The following is a 19,058-nucleotide window of genomic DNA, read 5'->3' as shown; positions in this document are numbered from 1 at the left end:
TTATATCAGGACCGTGCACTGTAACCTAGATATCTACGTTTTCTGTTGGGATTATACTTCTCTGAACAGATCTTGGAGGATTTCTGGCCACACCCTTTTTGTTCCTTGTTTTGTTTATAAATGGGATTCTAATATTTTCTCCATTGATTGCTTATTGTGAATTTCCACTACAGAGGGGCCATTTATTCGTCTTCTCTATGTTTCCCTATGAAAGTAATAGGAAATATGATTGGACCCACTCCTATGGATTAAGGGAGCCGTTTTCAGGGCAGTTTGATGTTATTTAATAACTGGGGGCCCGATGTAGGTAAAATAGATTTACCGATTTTTAATTACCGAATCATACCGATTTGGTAATTAAAAATCGGTAAATCTAAGGGGTGGAGATGTAGGAACATCCAGATGTTCCTTTTACAGAATCGGTAAATATCTGTATTTACCGATTCGGTAAATACCGACCGGTAATGCCCCATTCATTCCATAGGAATGAATGGGGCATTACCGGTCGGTATTTACCGAATCGGTAAATACAGATTTTGACAAGGGTGCAGGGGGTGTCACTTTGACACCCTCTAGCACCCCCAAAAAAGATTCGGGGGCCATGTGGCAGGCATACCTGCCCTAAGGGCAGGTCTGCCTGTCATATGGCACAGGTGTGCATGCACACATGTGCATGCACACCTGAATCGGTATTTTACCATCAAATATATTTGATGGTAAAATACCGAATCGGTAAGGGTTGTGGGACTCAGAAGAGTCCCACCTACATAGCAAAAATACCGAATAGGTATGAATACCGAATCTGTATTTTACAGATTCGGTAAATTTACCGATCGGTAAATTTACCGAATCTGTAAAATTCAGGGCCCTACATACCAAATCTTAATTACCGGTCGGTAACGGCCGAAAATACCGATTTTCGGCCGTTACCGACCGACCTACATCTGGCCCTGGGTGTCTTCTGAGTGACTGCATTCTATGGAGTGGGAGACATTCCCAAAGCACCTTCCTTGACGGCGGGAAAACCCAGCCTGGGCACCTACCTTGTGTTGAGCTACATCGAGGAATACAGAATCCTCCCCTTGTTTCCCTATTTTGCACTTTTTCCCCTGATGATTTACCACCCACCGCTGTTCAATAGTCAGCGTGTAGGGTTAAACACTTGGTGAGAGAACGGACTATCTCCCTTCCTGCAGTACCTGGTTTTAGGGTGAGTGGGACCAAGTGCAAGTGCGCAGCTTGGGGCTGGCTGCCTGAGGGGGAGTTGGCTGCAGTACTTGGCCACAGGCCAGGCCCTGCGGTCATCCCCCTGCTGTGCAAGGCCAAATGCCACGCACAGCGAGAGGTTGGCTTTACGTATGTTGTTGGACTTTGGCCCTTAGGGCAGGTTCACCCCTAGACTTTTTGCGTGAAATGGTGACCTGGCAATGGTGATTTTTGGGATTGTGCGCACTTTCACTGTGTCCCAGTGGAAAGTGCGTGCGCACTCTGAGTGCATGTGCTGAGCTAGGCCTGCCCGCCCATAGGAATGCATGGGGAATGTATGTGTCCCTGGTAGTTCCTGATGCGTGGGGTGTACAGGCTTGAGTCTGATATGTGTGAACTCGTGTGAGTGAATGCTGCGCAACGGTGTATGCAGCATGTATGTGTCTAGTAGGGAAGCGCCATTTCTAGACATGGCTGTACGTGTGCTGTGAGGGTGCTGGCGTGTGATTGGCTGGAGCTGGCTGGCATGCCAGGCTCCAGGAAGTCTGGATGGGTCTGCCCGGTGGTGAGTGGGAGATTAGCATGAGTGATGTGTGGGAGGAGTGTACCTGTGTCCTGGATGGGCTGGGTTTTCCCCACACAATGCTGGCTCCGCCCCCCTGTGGTGTGTCTAATGACCCAAGCCCTGCCAGTGAATAGAGAGGGTGGTTGAGGTAAACAGAGTACTCAAGAACCAGCTGCGACTGGTTCCGCCCCCACTCTACACCCTTGAACAAAGGAATGCACTGTATAAAAATGGGGCTGTGTCCCCACAGAGGTTGTTCTCTTCCAGGATCCTGAGGGGGCTGTTGCTGCTGCTGGGCCAGAGGACCGCCACTTGGGGTGTCTCCCTGCCTGGAGACCCAGTGAGCTGGCTCTGGACCCAGCCTTGCCCCCTGCCCCCCCTGGAAGGACTTTTGCTGGACTTGGTTGTCCCTAGCGCTGGTGAGCGCATCCTGATTTTCCTAGCGCCTGGGAGCGCTTTGTTTGGGCCTCTAGCGCTTGAGAGCGCGTTATTTTCGTCCTAGCGCTAGGAGCGCTTTATTGGGGAGAGCCGGTGCCCACCCGGCATTCGCCCCGATCTGGGCTGATCTGGGAGCCCCCTGGCAGGTGCCCACCCTGCCAGGGACATTGCCGCCCAAGCGAGTGCCACCTCGCTTTTAATTGTGAATTCCCGGGAGGCTACCCCGGATTGCGGCGAGAAGAAGTTCCTGCCTGCCCAGCAGCGCGACCCGGAGCCTGGGGGCTCGTCTGCAGGGCCGCGCTGCCATTGGCTGTCCTGCCAGCCTATCGAGTATCAGCCTGGCCAGGAGGGTTGCCCGGCAACGGAAGGAGCGTCCTCGAGGACGTCGGATAAATGGCGGCCTAATTGCGGCTGGGGCGCCGGCCGCACGTGCTGCCCAGGAGGCAGAGGGACAACAGGACGACCCCGGAAGTGATTTTGGTCCCGCGGGGCTCCCGTGGCCTGGGAGAGCCCCGCCGACGGCCGAGGGTGCGTCGCCATCAAGGAGGAGGACGAGAGCCTACCCCGCCTCCTCCGGACCCAGTGTGTAGCCTGCTCCGCACTGGAGCAACAGAGGAAGTCTGCAGCAACCGCCGGAAGGAGCCCCCGCCTGCAGAAGTGCCGGTAAGTGAAGCCGGCTGGGCGGGAGCTCCAAGTCCAGGGCAGTTGAGAGAGAGGGGGGACGTCGGGGCACATTGTCGGTGCTCGCGCCCCCCCCCTCCGGTATTCAGAGCCTGCGAGTCTCAGAGCATAATTTGGTAGTTGAGCCCGAGAGGCTCAAGGGGGCAATTATTTCACGAGCCCTGAGAGGCTCTAGGCGCCCCATTTTCACTTCGAGTCCCCAGGAGGGGGACTCCAACGACGGGCCAGTGTTCTCGAGTCCCCCAGAGGGGGTGACTCCCACAGAAAGGCGCCACAGTTGTGAGAGGCTCGAAGTGCCAAACAGTTATTTAGAGCCACGAGGGCTCTAGGGGCATCAGTTATCTTGAGCCTGAGAGGCTCCTGAGGGGCCAGTCCTCGTTTAGAGCCCAGAGGGGCTCAGGGGACAGTCAGTTGGCCAGAGCCTGCGAGGCTCCAGCGTTGGCCCCATCATTGTTCTTTCAGCTGCCCAGCACTTTGTGGGCAGCTGCCACGTTTAGGCCCCTGACATTGGGACAGTTCTGGTGTTCCTGCCTATGGACAGTCACAGGTGGTGACTTGTGAGTTGGGCGCCATTGTTATTGTTTTTACACCTCTGAATGAATGTCATGCATTGCATCATGTGTATGTTCTTACACCCCTACAGGTATTGTGATACATAGGTGGTTGTTTTCTCCCTAGTACAGGTGGTGCTAGTGAGGTCCTGGTTACCAGTGATTACTGGTTGTATGCTATTTTGTGCTAAAGTACATTTATATTCTATGTTCTAAGTGCTATTTCTGAAAGTGCTACTTCTGATTCCTGACAGTGGCCCAGGTGGCCCTGTCTTGTAAATATCCCCTGTAAATTCTGCCCGTGCCTCTGGCACATTGTAAAGTGTGTGTTTTATCTAATGTGTTTTGGTGTAATACAAAGGCTTTTTTTATATAACCTTGTGTGAAGTTTCCTTTGTGGTGGGCCTTTGGTTGTTGTTGCTGGGGTGCGTGCGCAAATACTTAGCCTACATCGCCTCCAAGTTTAGCCTTGCTGCTCGCGCCACGTTACCTAGAGGGTGAGTAGGGGTTATCTTGGCGTGTAACTCCCTTGCCCTGACTTGGGGGTGGTGGTCTCTGACTGACTTTGGCGAAAGCCCTGGTCAGCCGGGGATCCCATTTCCAACATTGGCGGCAAGCGGTGGGATAAGGATTTGTGTTTGCCTTGTACCTTAGTAGTAACTGGCCATACCACAAAACTCTGCATTTTAGATGACCACATTTTAGGGGATTGTTTTTTTGGAAGTTTCATATTTTCTTCTCCTGAAGGTATCATTGTGCAATTGTGTCAGTACATTTGTCCCCTACCCTGCGCCCAGAGTCGGTACCTGTGTCACTTGTGGTCAGGTTGAGGAATCAGGGGTGGTAGAAACTGCCTTACCAGTCCGAGGGGAGGGTTGTGTGTGGATGAATGGTGTGTGGCACTAGGCAAGTGAGTGTGAGTTCTCTGGGGTAGAGAGCTTGCTGATACCTTTGTGAATTGTGTACTCCTGTGTTAGCTCAGACCCCTAGGTTCCCTGTGTGATCTCTTCTCTAGAACGTCTGCCAGAATGGAGCTGGTTTTTGATTTCAATGATCTAGCCACATACGGTGTGTGGGAGCTGAGAAAGTTCTGTGAAGAGAGAGGCATAGGGGCGGATCAGTCAGGATGGTATGCACTTAGGAGATGCATGGTCAAATGGCAAGAGGATCAATGGGATCTTGAGCGCAGTGAGGAAAGGGCCCGAGCCCCACACCAGGAGGGTGGTGGGTCTGTGGGGAGCCCTGAAGATTCAGAAGAGGAGGAAGAAGATGACAGCACCTGGATGCCAGTAGAGAGTGAGGACCCCATAGATAGGGAGTCCCTTGCTGGGTCCAGTGTAGGAGGCAGCGCCTCATCCCTTTCCCTGTCCCCAGAGGAGCTGGAAGATAGGAGGAGAGAAAGGGAGCACCAGCTGGCTTTAGAAAAGCTCAGGTTGGAGCATGCCCAGGCTATGGCGCAGCTGGAGCTTAGGAAGCAACAGCTAGAGACCGAGATGGTCTTAGCGCAGGAAAGGATAGAGGAGGCTGAGAGGGCCTCCACCAGGGGCAAAGTAGCTCTGGAGGATAGACTATCCCCTGCGCGCAGTTTTAATTTTCTGGATTCCCCAGGGAGGGCTGAGTCCAGTGGTGGCAGCTGTTTAGACTTCAGTGCAGAAAGTCCCCTACCCCGTGCCCAACGTATGGTCCCTTGTTCCCAAGAGGAGGAGTTAAGGTTGAAGTTCAGGGGCAGTAGGAAACTGCCTCATCAGAGTTGGGGTTTTTTTATGGATGACTGTTCTGATGCAATGTGGGATTGGCTGGCGGCTAGCTCGGATGATGAGAAAGACGGAGTACTGAATATGTTTCTCAAGGAGCAGTTGCTCAGTGTTGTTTGTCCAGAGTTGCGCCAGCACCTGTTGAAGTCTGAATCCCTTAGTCCTTGGGCGCTTGCTGAGGAAGCAGAGCGCTGGGAGAGTGCTAAAGGTTCTCTAGAGTCATTAGGGAGTGACTCCAAAAGTAGTGGTTCAGGTATCTTCCAGCCCAGCGTGGTGGAGGAGGCTCAGTGTAGCCCAGCTAGGTCCCAGGATAGCGAGGAGGGTGTAGGGGCTCACTGCCTGGCTCAGTGGAGCAGGAGTGAGGGGGAGACCGAGGTTCCCCGGACGCCCGAAGCCCTGCCTCAGGACTTGGATGGTTTCTGTAGGGAACACCAGGTTGGGGACCTAGGCTGTCCTGTTAGTCCACTTGAGGAAGATCTCTTAGTGAGTAGAGGACCTGGAGCGTCTGTAACCAGAGCTCCTGTGGTTCTAGAGGCTGGCAGTACCGCTCCGGTAGGGAGGGTACAGGAGTCCAGCGTGAGGAGTGATTGGGGGATGAGTTTCCCAGTGGATGCACCAGTGGACCAGGGACTAGCCAGTTGGGCTAGATCTTCTTGGGGGGACCCGGGTGGCGCCACTTCTAGTCTGGGGGATCGTCACGCACTGTCAGGTGGACAGGGGACGGGAGATCTGCGCCAGACAGACAGTCACACAACATATGTCTCATTTGTTAGCCTCAGGGGGATGGAGTGTAAGTCCCCAGAAGTCCTGGAGTGCCAGGCAATTGTTCCACCGAAGGTTGTAGACCAGAGGTTGGAAGGCCAGGTTCAGGATCAGCCTGACCTGAAGGGTAGGACGACTGTAACCAGTGTCCTGACCGGTTCTTCTTCCAGAGGAACTTCTCCAGGTGGGAGAGGGCAGACCTCTGGAAGGGGGTGCAGAGGGTGGGAGAGCCCACCTCTGACCCCGGTGCAACCTGAGGGGTTAAACCCTGGGTTGGAATGGCGTTGTAAGGGTACCCCTCGCGGGGGGAGGAGGAACCCTAGAAGAAGAGGTAAGGGGAGGAGAGCCTTCCCTGAGACTCCTGGTCCGCCTGAGGTTGTAGGCCCCAGGCTGGAGAACCAGTGGCAGTCTAGTCCTGTCTTGCAGACAGGAAGAGTGGAAAATGGCCGCTATGTGCCAGGGGTTACTGCCCCCCGCTCTGCGAATTGGCAAGGACCAGTGGCACCTGGGTGGCCCAGGGCCTGGTCCTGGCCGCGGACAACTTGGGAGTACCAGTGGGGTAGCCCAGTTGGTCCAGACAGTGTGTTGAGAAGGAATCCCATGGGTTCACCGTGGCGTAGAACAGGAGGGTGTCCTTGCAGTTGCGGGCCTGCGTCCGTGTTCTATCGCCCCAAGCAGGGAAGTCCATCACGGTGGTGATTGGTCTCCCCTGCGTTTTGGCTGGAAGGGGGTTATGTTGGACTTTGGCCCTTAGGGCAGGTTCACCCCTAGACTTTTTGCGTGAAATGGTGACCTGGCAATGGTGATTTTTGGGATTCTGCGCACTTTCACTGTGTCCCAGTGGAAAGTGCGTGCGCACTCTGAGTGCATGTGCTGAGCTAGGCCTGCCCGCCCATAGGAATGCATGGGGAATGTATGTGTCCCTGGTAGTTCCTGATGCGTGGGGTGTACAGGCTTGAGTCTGATATGTGTGAACTCGTGTGAGTGAATGCTGCGCAACGGTGTATGCAGCATGTATGTGTCTAGTAGGGAAGCGCCATTTCTAGACATGGCTGTACGTGTGCTGTGAGGGTGCTGGCGTGTGATTGGCTGGAGCTGGCTGGCATGCCAGGCTCCAGGAAGTCTGGATGGGTCTGCCCGGTGGTGAGTGGGAGATTAGCATGAGTGATGTGTGGGAGGAGTGTACCTGTGTCCTGGATGGGCTGGGTTTTCCCCACACAATGCTGGCTCCGCCCCCCTGTGGTGTGTCTAATGACCCAAGCCCTGCCAGTGAATAGAGAGGGTGGTTGAGGTAAACAGAGTACTCAAGAACCAGCTGCGACTGGTTCCGCCCCCACTCTACACCCTTGAACAAAGGAATGCACTGTATAAAAATGGGGCTGTGTCCCCACAGAGGTTGTTCTCTTCCAGGATCCTGAGGGGGCTGTTGCTGCTGCTGGGCCAGAGGACCGCCACTTGGGGTGTCTCCCTGCCTGGAGACCCAGTGAGCTGGCTCTGGACCCAGCCTTGCCCCCTGCCCCCCCTGGAAGGACTTTTGCTGGACTTGGTTGTCCCTAGCGCTGGTGAGCGCATCCTGATTTTCCTAGCGCCTGGGAGCGCTTTGTTTGGGCCTCTAGCGCTTGAGAGCGCGTTATTTTCGTCCTAGCGCTAGGAGCGCTTTATTGGGGAGAGCCGGTGCCCACCCGGCATTCGCCCCGATCTGGGCTGATCTGGGAGCCCCCTGGCAGGTGCCCACCCTGCCAGGGACATTGCCGCCCAAGCGAGTGCCACCTCGCTTTTAATTGTGAATTCCCGGGAGGCTACCCCGGATTGCGGCGAGAAGAAGTTCCTGCCTGCCCAGCAGCGCGACCCGGAGCCTGGGGGCTCGTCTGCAGGGCCGCGCTGCCATTGGCTGTCCTGCCAGCCTATCGAGTATCAGCCTGGCCAGGAGGGTTGCCCGGCAACGGAAGGAGCGTCCTCGAGGACGTCGGATAAATGGCGGCCTAATTGCGGCTGGGGCGCCGGCCGCACGTGCTGCCCAGGAGGCAGAGGGACAACAGGACGACCCCGGAAGTGATTTTGGTCCCGCGGGGCTCCCGTGGCCTGGGAGAGCCCCGCCGACGGCCGAGGGTGCGTCGCCATCAAGGAGGAGGACGAGAGCCTACCCCGCCTCCTCCGGACCCAGTGTGTAGCCTGCTCCGCACCGGAGCAACAGAGGAAGTCTGCAGCAACCGCCGGAAGGAGCCCCCGCCTGCAGAAGTGCCGGTAAGTGAAGCCGGCTGGGCGGGAGCTCCAAGTCCAGGGCAGTTGAGAGAGAGGGGGGACGTCGGGGCACATTGTCGGTGCTCGCGCCCCCCCCCTCCGGTATTCAGAGCCTGCGAGTCTCAGGGCATAATTTGGTAGTTGAGCCCGAGAGGCTCAAGGGGGCAATTATTTCACGAGCCCTGAGAGGCTCTAGGCGCCCCATTTTCACTTCGAGTCCCCAGGAGGGGGACTCCAACGACGGGCCAGTGTTCTCGAGTCCCCCAGAGGGGGTGACTCCCACAGAAAGGCGCCACAGTTGTGAGAGGCTCGAAGTGCCAAACAGTTATTTAGAGCCACGAGGGCTCTAGGGGCATCAGCTTTCTTGAGCCTGAGAGGCTCCTGAGGGGCCAGTCCTCGTTTAGAGCCCAGAGGGGCTCAGGGGACAGTCAGTTGGCCAGAGCCTGCGAGGCTCCAGCGTTGGCCCCATCATTGTTCTTTCAGCTGCCCAGCACTTTGTGGGCAGCTGCCACGTTTAGGCCCCTGACATTGGGACAGTTCTGGTGTTCCTGCCTATGGACAGTCACAGGTGGTGACTTGTGAGTTGGGCGCCATTGTTATTGTTTTTACACCTCTGAATGAATGTCATGCATTGCATCATGTGTATGTTCTTACACCCCTACAGGTATTGTGATACATAGGTGGTTGTTTTCTCCCTAGTACAGGTGGTGCTAGTGAGGTCCTGGTTACCAGTGATTACTGGTTGTATGCTATTTTGTGCTAAAGTACATTTATATTCTATGTTCTAAGTGCTATTTCTGAAAGTGCTACTTCTGATTCCTGACAGTGGCCCAGGTGGCCCTGTCTTGTAAATATCCCCTGTAAATTCTGCCCGTGCCTCTGGCACATTGTAAAGTGTGTGTTTTATCTAATGTGTTTTGGTGTAATACAAAGGCTTTTGTTATATAACCTTGTGTGGAGTTTCCTTTGTGGTGGGCCTTTGGTTGTTGTTGCTGGGGTGCGTGCGCAAATACTTAGCCTACATCGCCTCCAAGTTTAGCCTTGCTGCTCGCGCCACGTTACCTAGAGGGTGAGTAGGGGTTATCTTGGCGTGTAACTCCCTTGCCCTGACTTGGGGGTGGTGGTCTCTGACTGACTTTGGCGAAAGCCCTGGTCAGCCGGGGATCCCATTTCCAACATATGTAATAAAATATTACTTTACATTTAAAAAAAACCTAGAACTACACTGCAACAAAAAACCAAGGTTTAAGTAAAGGTTATAGTTAGATGTGAAAAAAGGTCTGTTTTTGTTTAGAAAAAACCTTAGAAATTCAAGGAAAAAAACAAAAGTTACAGTGTTGTGATATCTAGGTGTATATGTCAGTGAGAAAATTAACCACAGAATTTCACCAGTTATAGTTAGCAGTGCTAACTATATTTTCCCCCATGTCATGCACTGCTTATGACTTCACATATCCCATCACTCATGCCATGTTCTATGACTTAATTTATGACATCACTGATGACATCTCAAATAACATCTTTGATGACATCATGAATGACTTTTTTCAAAGTGAAAACTTATATGAATGTTCACCCAAGCATGTATGAACTAGGCCGGGGGCAATCTTAATTACGCTGGAGCAATTTCAATAACTACCCACTGCTCTTGTGATATGAAATTACCAAAATTACGTGATTGTGCAGCTTTCAGTAATTAAGAGCAATTTGGGGCAAAAATCGGACTACTGGCACACAAGAGTAACAAACTAAAAGAGTGTGAGCAGCTGCTAGCTACTGCTATTCATATGTAGTACTCAGTGTTATTTTTTGTAGCTCAAATTGCACCCTTGGCCCATTTTGGACACAAGGGTGCCTTTTGCACTAAGAAAATAGTGCTAAATGCTGAATTACGCTTTTCATGTAATGACACATAAATGACTCATTTTGCAGTGATTATGAGAAATTACGCTAGAGAGAATTACGCCAGTCATGCCCACCCGTAGTATAAACAAACACAAATATATTTATACAAAAGGCTGTGCCAAGCTCTGTATAACAACTTTCACCAACAGTTTCCAGTTTTACCAGTAGTTGGTAGGGTGACCACAGATATGAAATTGGGCTCTGCATTACATTATCTTTTTTATTATTAGGGTAGCCGTGGTGACGTCGCATTAAAATACATGGCACAGCCATGGGTTATGAAAGGGAAAAGTCAGAAAATGCAATAAAATGGCTACTTTAAGTGACTACGAAGTTTCACATGATGGGTGGTATGATGCTACACAATTTGATAGCTGCGAGGCTGCCTGCCATCAGAGGGGAAGCACATGTTGGTTGGAAATATAGCAGCACTTTAAGTTAAACAGTCTGAATTGTATATTGATTTATATCTAATGCTGGCATTTCCAAACCTCTGCAGGAATCCATTTATTATTAATGGGCAATGGGGCTCACCCCCAATATAAAAATGCCTGATCACAAAATAATATAAGGCCCTTCTTAAGAGGTGTTGACCCTAGGGGGGTCCCTGTACTTCTTCTAAACACTATCACAGGGCAATCCAGTGAACTCTGAATAGCTCATCAAGACAGCCGGATTGTAGGTCTCGCTTATGAAAAGGGGGGGCCCTCGGCCCCCCCGCACGCATGGCGGCGCGGCGACCATCGCCCCCCCTCACTCCAGGGTGTCTCTCGGTGGTGGGGGCGGGCCCTGGGGGCGCGACCCACCACCGATTGGCCGGCGGCCTCCCTGACCCGGATGCAAGGTAGAAGGTCCGGGTCAGGGGGGGCGGGCTACAGGAGGGGCGGGCCGGGGGGGGCGTGCCCCCCCCCGCCTGGCCCCTCGGGAATAAAGAGGCGGGGAGCGCCCAGGAGCCCCCTTGTTCCTGGACGCTCCCCCGCATTACGGTGTGCCCCGCGCTCGGGGCTTCTTTGTTTTCCCACCCACCATCCCTTGGAACAAAAGTCTTGTGGCATGCATTATGTCTGGTATAATGGTAAGTTTTTTGAAGGGACTGTTCACATGTCTTACATGGTAATAAAAATGGTTCTGTTGGTATATTGTGATGATGCTTTTGTTTAGGAATTTTTTCCCCTTTTAGCAAACTGTGTGTGAAGTAATTTTCTGTGATGCCAAGTTGTTAGGCCTTTTTTCCCTTTGTAGCTGTACTGTGATACTATTATTTATTAGCCAGTGTAGCTGTCCTTTAGAATTTTTTTCCCATAGGTCGTCGTGTTTATTAGGTATGGGACATGCGGTAAGGTCATTATCGGTGAGCACATATTTGAGGTCTGAGGGGGCGGGCATCATCCTATGGAGGTTCCCGCCCAGGGGGAGGGGCCTGCGGGCCACTCCTAGAACTCCAGGGGCAAGGTAATGGATGCTGCAAAGCAAAGGAGCGCGGGTAGGAGTAGTTCACGCTTTCCTTAGGCTGGTAGCCACCCCGCGCGCGTGGACTCATGACGCCACCGGCGCAGAGTAAGGGCCCTCCTTTAGTGGGTAAATGGAGTTCAGGGCGTAGACCGGGCAATTCCCGGGGTAACACTGCGCATGCGCACGTCTCAGGGGGAGGCGCAGCTTGTAGGACCTGACACCGGTAGTGACCTTGCCATATGGCCAGAAATGTACAAAAATCAAGACGAGGATGTTTTAGACTCGGTTAGGAAACAACATGTATTAGAGTTTTGTTAAGGTCAGGCTCTCAAACTTGTTGACAATAATTCTGTATATAATGTCCTGCTGATTTTTGTATAAATTGTTGATCATGCAATTAAAAAACCTTTTTTAATTTCATACTTTAATAAATACGGCCGGGCGACTAGCGCCCGCCTTCCAAAAAGTAAAAACGTCTCGTGTCCACGTTTCTGGGTGTTGGGTGCCAGTCTGGGGGGGAGGCGGCAGCTAGTCGCTGACCATGTCTGTATTCTACCTGCACTGTCTGCAATATAACCTGCATATGTTACAAGTGCTGTGGGTCAACTAGCACCAATGCACCTATATTTAATTCTTATTTATTGTTTTATAAAGTCCCTCCTGCTTCCTTGGGTTAGTTTGATTTTTTATTTTTATGCAGGTGCGCGTTTGTGGTATTTCACCCTTTGTTTTATGTCGGTTTCAGTTTCACATTATCATTAAGGTTACCATTTCGTTCCCAGTACTCGTGGTGGCTGAAATGCTTCCATGTGCACTAGGAGCATCTGGGCTCCAGTTTGCTTAAATGTAATCATTCTTTCTTTTCTTTTAAAATGTTGTAACTGCATGGCCGGTGCCTTGATAGCTGCCTTCCTCCCCTAAGCAAATGCCGGACTATTTCAAATTGCCACATACGCGGACACACAGCAGGTGGTATGCAAATGTTGGACCAAAGTCATGCCCGTCTACACCCATCAGCGTACTGACCATGCACTGGGCATGTCATGCTGGAATTTTGGGCTCCTTCAATTCCAACATCCTTGTTACTCAATATATGAGGGAAGAATTATACTACTCTGAGCTGATTCATATGTTGGCAGAGATGATACTCTATCGCAATGGCTAGGAATATACCCTTCTCGCCAACATAAAGGTCTGCCCGCCAAATTTAAAAGTGGGCAGACCATAGTTTGGTGACTGAGGAGACTACTCCATCTCTACTGTGGCCAAACTTCTTCGGCAGCAGGATGGAATAAGCAGTTGTTTTACTACCCGTCTCCGCCAGGAAAACCATGGTGGTAAAGTGCAGTAAAAATATAAAAATGCCCCCTTGGCGACGGTTAGATTGGCATTTTTTTTATTTTCAAATCAAAATTGCACATTCGAGTTTTGTCACAGATGCAATACATTCGCAGGAACCGCCTTTATGGCGGTTCTTCCGAATGCTAGATATGTCTGTCGGCCCAACGGGCATTTCTAAATTTACCAATCAGGATCTCTGCCAGGGTGACATAGTAAAATACATGGGCAAAGGATTACCCAACCGCTAACTTATAAATTGGGCCTTGAATTTCTCTCTACATATTGGTAGAAGAAGGACTATCTCATCTTCATTATCCCATTATATTTCATCTACATGGGATTACCCTTACCAGGCCCTTGGCACCACTCAGCAGTGTGCTCCTTTGTCGCCTCTGTGCTTTTTGACCAATTCTGTCATGTCTGTAGTGCCCTCTTAATATTCTCTCTGTGCACACTTAAAACAAACGTTCACAATCTTATAAGCAATGACTTCTTTGTTGTTCTCCACTGAGACCTGGTTTAATGAAACCTCTGCACCTGAAGTTGCCCTTGTCATGGATGACGACTACCACACCTTACGAGGTGATTGGCATCATCTCAGGGTGCAGGGCTTGTAGGTATTTAGGACATGGTTTTCTCCTATGTCCCTCTTAGCTCCCTCTTTTGAGATTACTGAATTTCACAAGCAAATTGTAATTCTCACGCTAACCTTTTGGGTATATCACTCACCTTGGCCAGCCTCTAACTTTGGCACGTCCATATCTCACATCTTTTAGGTGATATTAGTTTTTGAGGCTGATGGCGCCTACAGCTGGGAGACTTCCAATATAGTAGATTTAGGTATCCTATGGTATATGCATTAATTGGTACCTGATCGTACTCACCTTGCTGTCATGCCCTTGATCCCATACTCTGGAACACATCTACGCTGACTGAAAGATTACTACGTTCCAACTGGATTGACCACTCGCTTGTGTCCATTAAGTTTTCGATAACATGAACAATGCTCTTCCCATTGCTATCCCTCCCTGTTACAAGACCTAAGTTTCACCTAATAACATCTTTACTAATGTGACTGCCCCCAGCCCATGCTCTCTAGGGCAAATACTGCCTTTTTACAATTAGATGGTGTAACGGGGTGTACTGGTTACAGATGGCTACTACCCTAGACACTTTGGCGCATATCTGCAGTCAATCTTTAAGATCTGGTCTCTGTGCCCTTTGGTGTACCCCTGACTTAAAACACTTCATGCTTGTTTGATAAACAACAGTGTGACTGGAGGTAGATCTTGAGCTCCAAAGACAAGCAGAGATATGTTAAAACTCGAAATTTGTTTAAAACGACTATCTGTAAACAACACTCCATGCTAGTCACTCTACTCTGTTTGAATCGCCTCTGCTTCTAATGGCTCTAAAACAATAGTTTTCAAATTAGTACAGCACTATGTCCCAGAACTCCAATTAGTCCCCTATTGCAGTCTCTGAAGAAAATGTGACTGTGTTATACTTAATTCCATTTACTCTGTTTTTTCGCAACTTATCTCCCCCTGCAGATTGTACCTTCTACCCTGAGAATCTCTCTGCAACGGATCCACAAACTGTTTTGTGCCTTTATTCCTATATCCCTGAAGATGGCAAGTACCAATATTCTCTCAATATTCTCAAGCTTCCCACTGGACCCCTGTACAGTGAAAGTTCTTCAACTGCAATTACAATACTATTATCCACAGTATGTCACCTTTCGCTCTCTAATTCAGTAAATGCTATGACCTAGAAGAGAGGTCTTGTCTCTCCTCTACTGAAAAGATGAACGCCATCCTGCCCATCATCCAAACAACAAACCCATCTCTCTCCTTCCTTGCCCTTCTAAAATCACAAAAGTGGCACTTAACAGCCAACATTACACTTATTTTATCAACAACGCTTCATTAGATTCTGTGGAAGGCTGTGTAAAACCAGGCCAAGGAACAGACCCTTTCTTGATAGTCACTCTGGACGATGGAAGAAACAGCCTTTCTGGTCCGCCTTGACCTCTCGTTAATGCTTGACACCATCTCTCACCCCATCCTTGCAGCTCATCTCTGAGACATTGAGATGAGATTTAACGCCATGCAATATTGCAGCTATCTTTGGAGAACAAGCCATTGAATTAACACCCTTTTGATCTGTCTTTTCACTGAGCTTTTTGGGGGTGGGGGTTCACACAGACCCCTGCCTAAAGCCCTTTTTAAAAACGTTTTATTTCACTCTCCTTATGCACCTCCTAGGAAAGCATGCTCCCCTGTGTTTTTTATGCTGATGACTCTCTTCCAACACTTATCAGAATCAGACCTAATCTGCCTGAAGGATGTGACTGATTATATGTTTGAAAATCATCTTTAAATAAATTCTGAAGAAACAGAACTCTTGGTACTTGGTGAGAGTAACTCAGTCTGGTTGCACTCTTGATGGCCATCATCTTTAGACACTCCCCCTACTCCAGGTGGCTATGCATGCTTCCTAGTGATTATCATTTCTCCTTAAATCCTCTTGCCAATATTTCTTCTTGTAGCCTTGCGTTTAGGGTCCTATAGAAAATCTTGACTCTGCTCCCTCAATCTTGCGGCAAAACAGTCACTCAAGCCGCAGCCTTTGTCAGATTCAACTGTGGTAAGCTGACCTACCTTGGTCTCCCTTTACACATCTCTGAATGCGTGCAGGTAGTTCCGAATATGGCTGCCCACCTTCTAAGCATCTTGACACTTAGTTGCCAATGTAAACAAAACCACACTCTATCTATCAATCTCTGGTCAATACTTGGCCTGCTTCTCTTTTCCACGGGTACAAACCACCTTGAATCACAAGATCCATTTGTACTAATCTTTTAGCACATCATCGTATTTGGCGTGCCAGATACGGAGGTCATTGTTTTTCTCACTGCTAAAAACTTGCAACTCCCTAATTCTTTTGAGTGGCAAGATGGCCGCCGGCGCTCCGTAGGGGAGAGCAGCCTTTGTTTCACTCTCCCTGCTCCTATCCTGAAAATGATAGTGGACATTTGAGTAGGATAAGGATGGAGAGGATTGAGAGGATTGGGAGTTGCTTGGATGGAGTGTAGCTGGAAGTAACCTGCTACAGAATTTAATTGATTATTGCAGTGATGGTCAAGGGATTTTCTATATTGGTGATTCCTCATATCTGGCTGCAGGCAGAGCTGAAATTGCCAACAGAGCAGGGCGGTGTCTGGAAAACTGCAGCGTCCATAATAAAGGAGGTGTTTGTTCACCTTTTTGCGACCTGGAGGGCTACTAGGTGCATCATGGCTCCTAAGGCGCAGAGGCCACCGAAAGAACAGAATGACCACCAGCAGAAAGAGGAAGAACCCAGGGTGCAAAGTGAGCCCGATATCCCTGCAGCGAATCTGAGGGCAAAAGCTCGTCACAGAGCTCAGGCACGGAGAGAGGCTGCAATGAAGCACGAGCTGGAACGTCTCGAGAAAAGAAGAGAAGACCACCGCAAAGACTTACCTGGGGGAAGTTCAGCGGATCCTGTTGTTGAATCCATCAGAGAGGCCATACTCCGTCAGCCTCTGATATTTGAATCCTTTTCACCACGTCTGGAGCGAGCATCATCAGTGTTGGCGGGCAGGCCGGCAGATCCGATGGAGCTGGGGGCTGAGACCGAAGAGACTGAGAAAACCGAGCTCTCGGATCTAACGGCATTCTCCCTTTCACAGGATCATGGAGAGTTGACGGTGGGCCCGTCGGCCTCTGAGACTGCCCTTGAGACTGCCCCTGAGAGTGCTCCTGAGACTACGCAGCCGGCGGTTGTATCGGGGAGAGCGGAGATGGTAGATACTACCGCGGACCCGGCCCCAGCAGTTACGATGTGCATTCAAGGCAGTGCTTTGACGGGAGCAGCTGCGGCAACAGCAACGGCGGCGAAAGAGCTTCCTGATCTTGTTGAAGTTGAAGTTACAGAGCGCACGATTGGACCGTCTTTTAAAGGCGGTCCTGGTGACAACACTACTGAAGGCAAAGTTAATGGAGGCGGAGGCGGAGGCGGAGTTAATGACGACACCACCATTCAACTGAACTTAGACAGCCTGCAGCAGCAGGTTGTAGAGGCACAGTTCAGTGCGCAGCTCGATGAAGGATTGAGCATACAACCTGTCAAGCAAATATATGAAATACAGGAAATGCCAGACAGTTTGCTTAAAGAAACAGAGTTGTCTCTGAAGGTGAACAATCCTGACATGTCACTGCTTCAAGCCCAATCTGTCCCTCACTCTGTCACTCATTCAGGTGTATGTCAGCAAGGTGATATGCAATGGGCTAGATCAGACACAGGGTTGTATGAAGTAACTGTGCTCTCGGACCAATTAACTGTGCAGGTGGATCTGACCGAGGAGGGATTGGAAATGCCCTCTAGGCTAGCTGTAGTAGATGCAGACCCAGAAGTAGAAGTAGAAGTATCACATAATGGTCAACAAGGGGAAGCAATCATACAGCCAAAGGGAATTACAGCCACTCTGTCATATGCCGTAAATGAGATAGCGGCAAAACATATGATCAAACCTGGTACTGGTGCTATCCCTAAGGAAAATAGAAAAACGAACCCCTCTAGAAAGGCTAGATCTCTTAGATCAAAGGATCTCTTATTACAAGACTGTAGAAAGCTTGACCAGGAGGGGGATAAGAACATAAGCAATATCAGACAACTTTCCGCTGCGGGACAAAGTAGGGACGAGGGCTCTTTAATATGCGATGATGATGATAAAGATGGCGGAGAGGAGACTGACGAAACGGATGAAACGGATCTAAGTTTCACCTCATCTCGAGACCATTATTCATCAAGCAGCTCTGAAGAATCAGAAGATCGTTCCTCGGCAAAATATAAATATAGGGGGAGAACTCACTTAAGATTCAGTAGACTAGGTGATATGTCACAGAGAGGACAGAGAGCACAGAGAGGTCGGTCAAAAAATCTAGACTGGGATAATTTACCCAATTCGCAGAAACACCCAGATGGTGCAAGGAGTGTTGATTCACAAGAAGTGAAGATATGTAAGGAACGGGAACAACCTCAGGCTCAGGCTCAGTACCAGCAACAAGCTTCACCAGACCCACACAAAGCCACGGATAAATTTGATCTTCTACTCACCACACTGAAACAAATACAAGGGGAAGCACGACTCGAAAGTAAAAGAGCGAAACGAGCGAACAAGAAAATACAAGAATCTCTATACAAAGTAAATGAATTATACGCTGAAGTTTCTGGTAGATTGATGGAGGTTGAGCAGAGAACTGGTAAAATAGAAGACGAGGTGGCAAAAATCCAGGAATCTAAACAGGAGCATGAGAAAACTGAATCTGATATATTGTGGAAACTGGAAGACTTTGAAAACAGACAGAGGCGAAACAATATAAGACTCTTAGGGGTGGAGGAAGGGAAAGAGGGCGGTGATGTAAGAGCTTTTGTGGTGGAGTTACTAAGAGGAGCCTTTCCAGAGATGGACAACTGGGACTGGGACAAAGAAGTCCAACGAGCGCATCGATTTCCTCTGTCGCAGAAAAAGGGTAATGTGAGTTCAAGAGCAAGAGCTATTCTTGTCTATGTTGGTAATTACTTGATTAGAGAGGAAGTAATTTTGAAGGCAAAACCATTTAAGAAACGCACATATAAGGACATAACTTTTTTTGCTCTCCCAGATTTTTGCCACACAACAGTAGAGAGAAGATGGCGTATGAGGCAACTTATAGTACCATTTCAAAATCTAGGGTGTGAGGTATATCTGCTGTTTCCCTCTCGCCTCAAAGTAGGAAATAATGGTCAGTTCAGAGTATTCTTCTCTGAAATAGTGGCGCAGGAGTATCTGTCCTTTCTCCGAGAAGAGAGAACACATAGGGAACGGAACATTCATGCCAATCGGATTGAGGATACAAGGCAGGTAGCTCCGATAACAAAAAAGTAAAATCCTAAAAAGTCTGATGAGCTGCTTACAATTCGAATAAAGGTTACAAGAAAAGGGAACACGGGAGAGTGGATGAGGGAGAGTCCCCAGCGGGCTCGGCTGTCACATATAGGTCAGGATTGACCTATTTGCCAGTAAGGGAGGGAGGGAGAAGGGGTGGGAGGGACCAGGGAGGGAGCTGGGGGGGCACAGGACACGGCACGAAACAT

The 19,058-nt window shown here is 50.0% G+C and overlaps 1 protein-coding gene across 1 annotated transcript in view; it reads right to left on the bottom strand.

The window, feature by feature from the left end:
• Window positions 1-19,058, bottom strand: part of TMEM233 (transmembrane protein 233) — a 265,203-nt gene that overhangs the window by 131,242 nt on the left and 114,903 nt on the right. The gene's annotated exons all lie outside the window — the stretch shown is intronic.

This window comes from Lissotriton helveticus, chromosome 11 (assembly GCF_964261635.1).
Source record: "Lissotriton helveticus chromosome 11, aLisHel1.1, whole genome shotgun sequence".
Classification (NCBI taxonomy): domain Eukaryota; kingdom Metazoa; phylum Chordata; class Amphibia; order Caudata; family Salamandridae; genus Lissotriton; species Lissotriton helveticus.
This window is presented reverse-complemented; position numbering and strand designations above follow the sequence as displayed.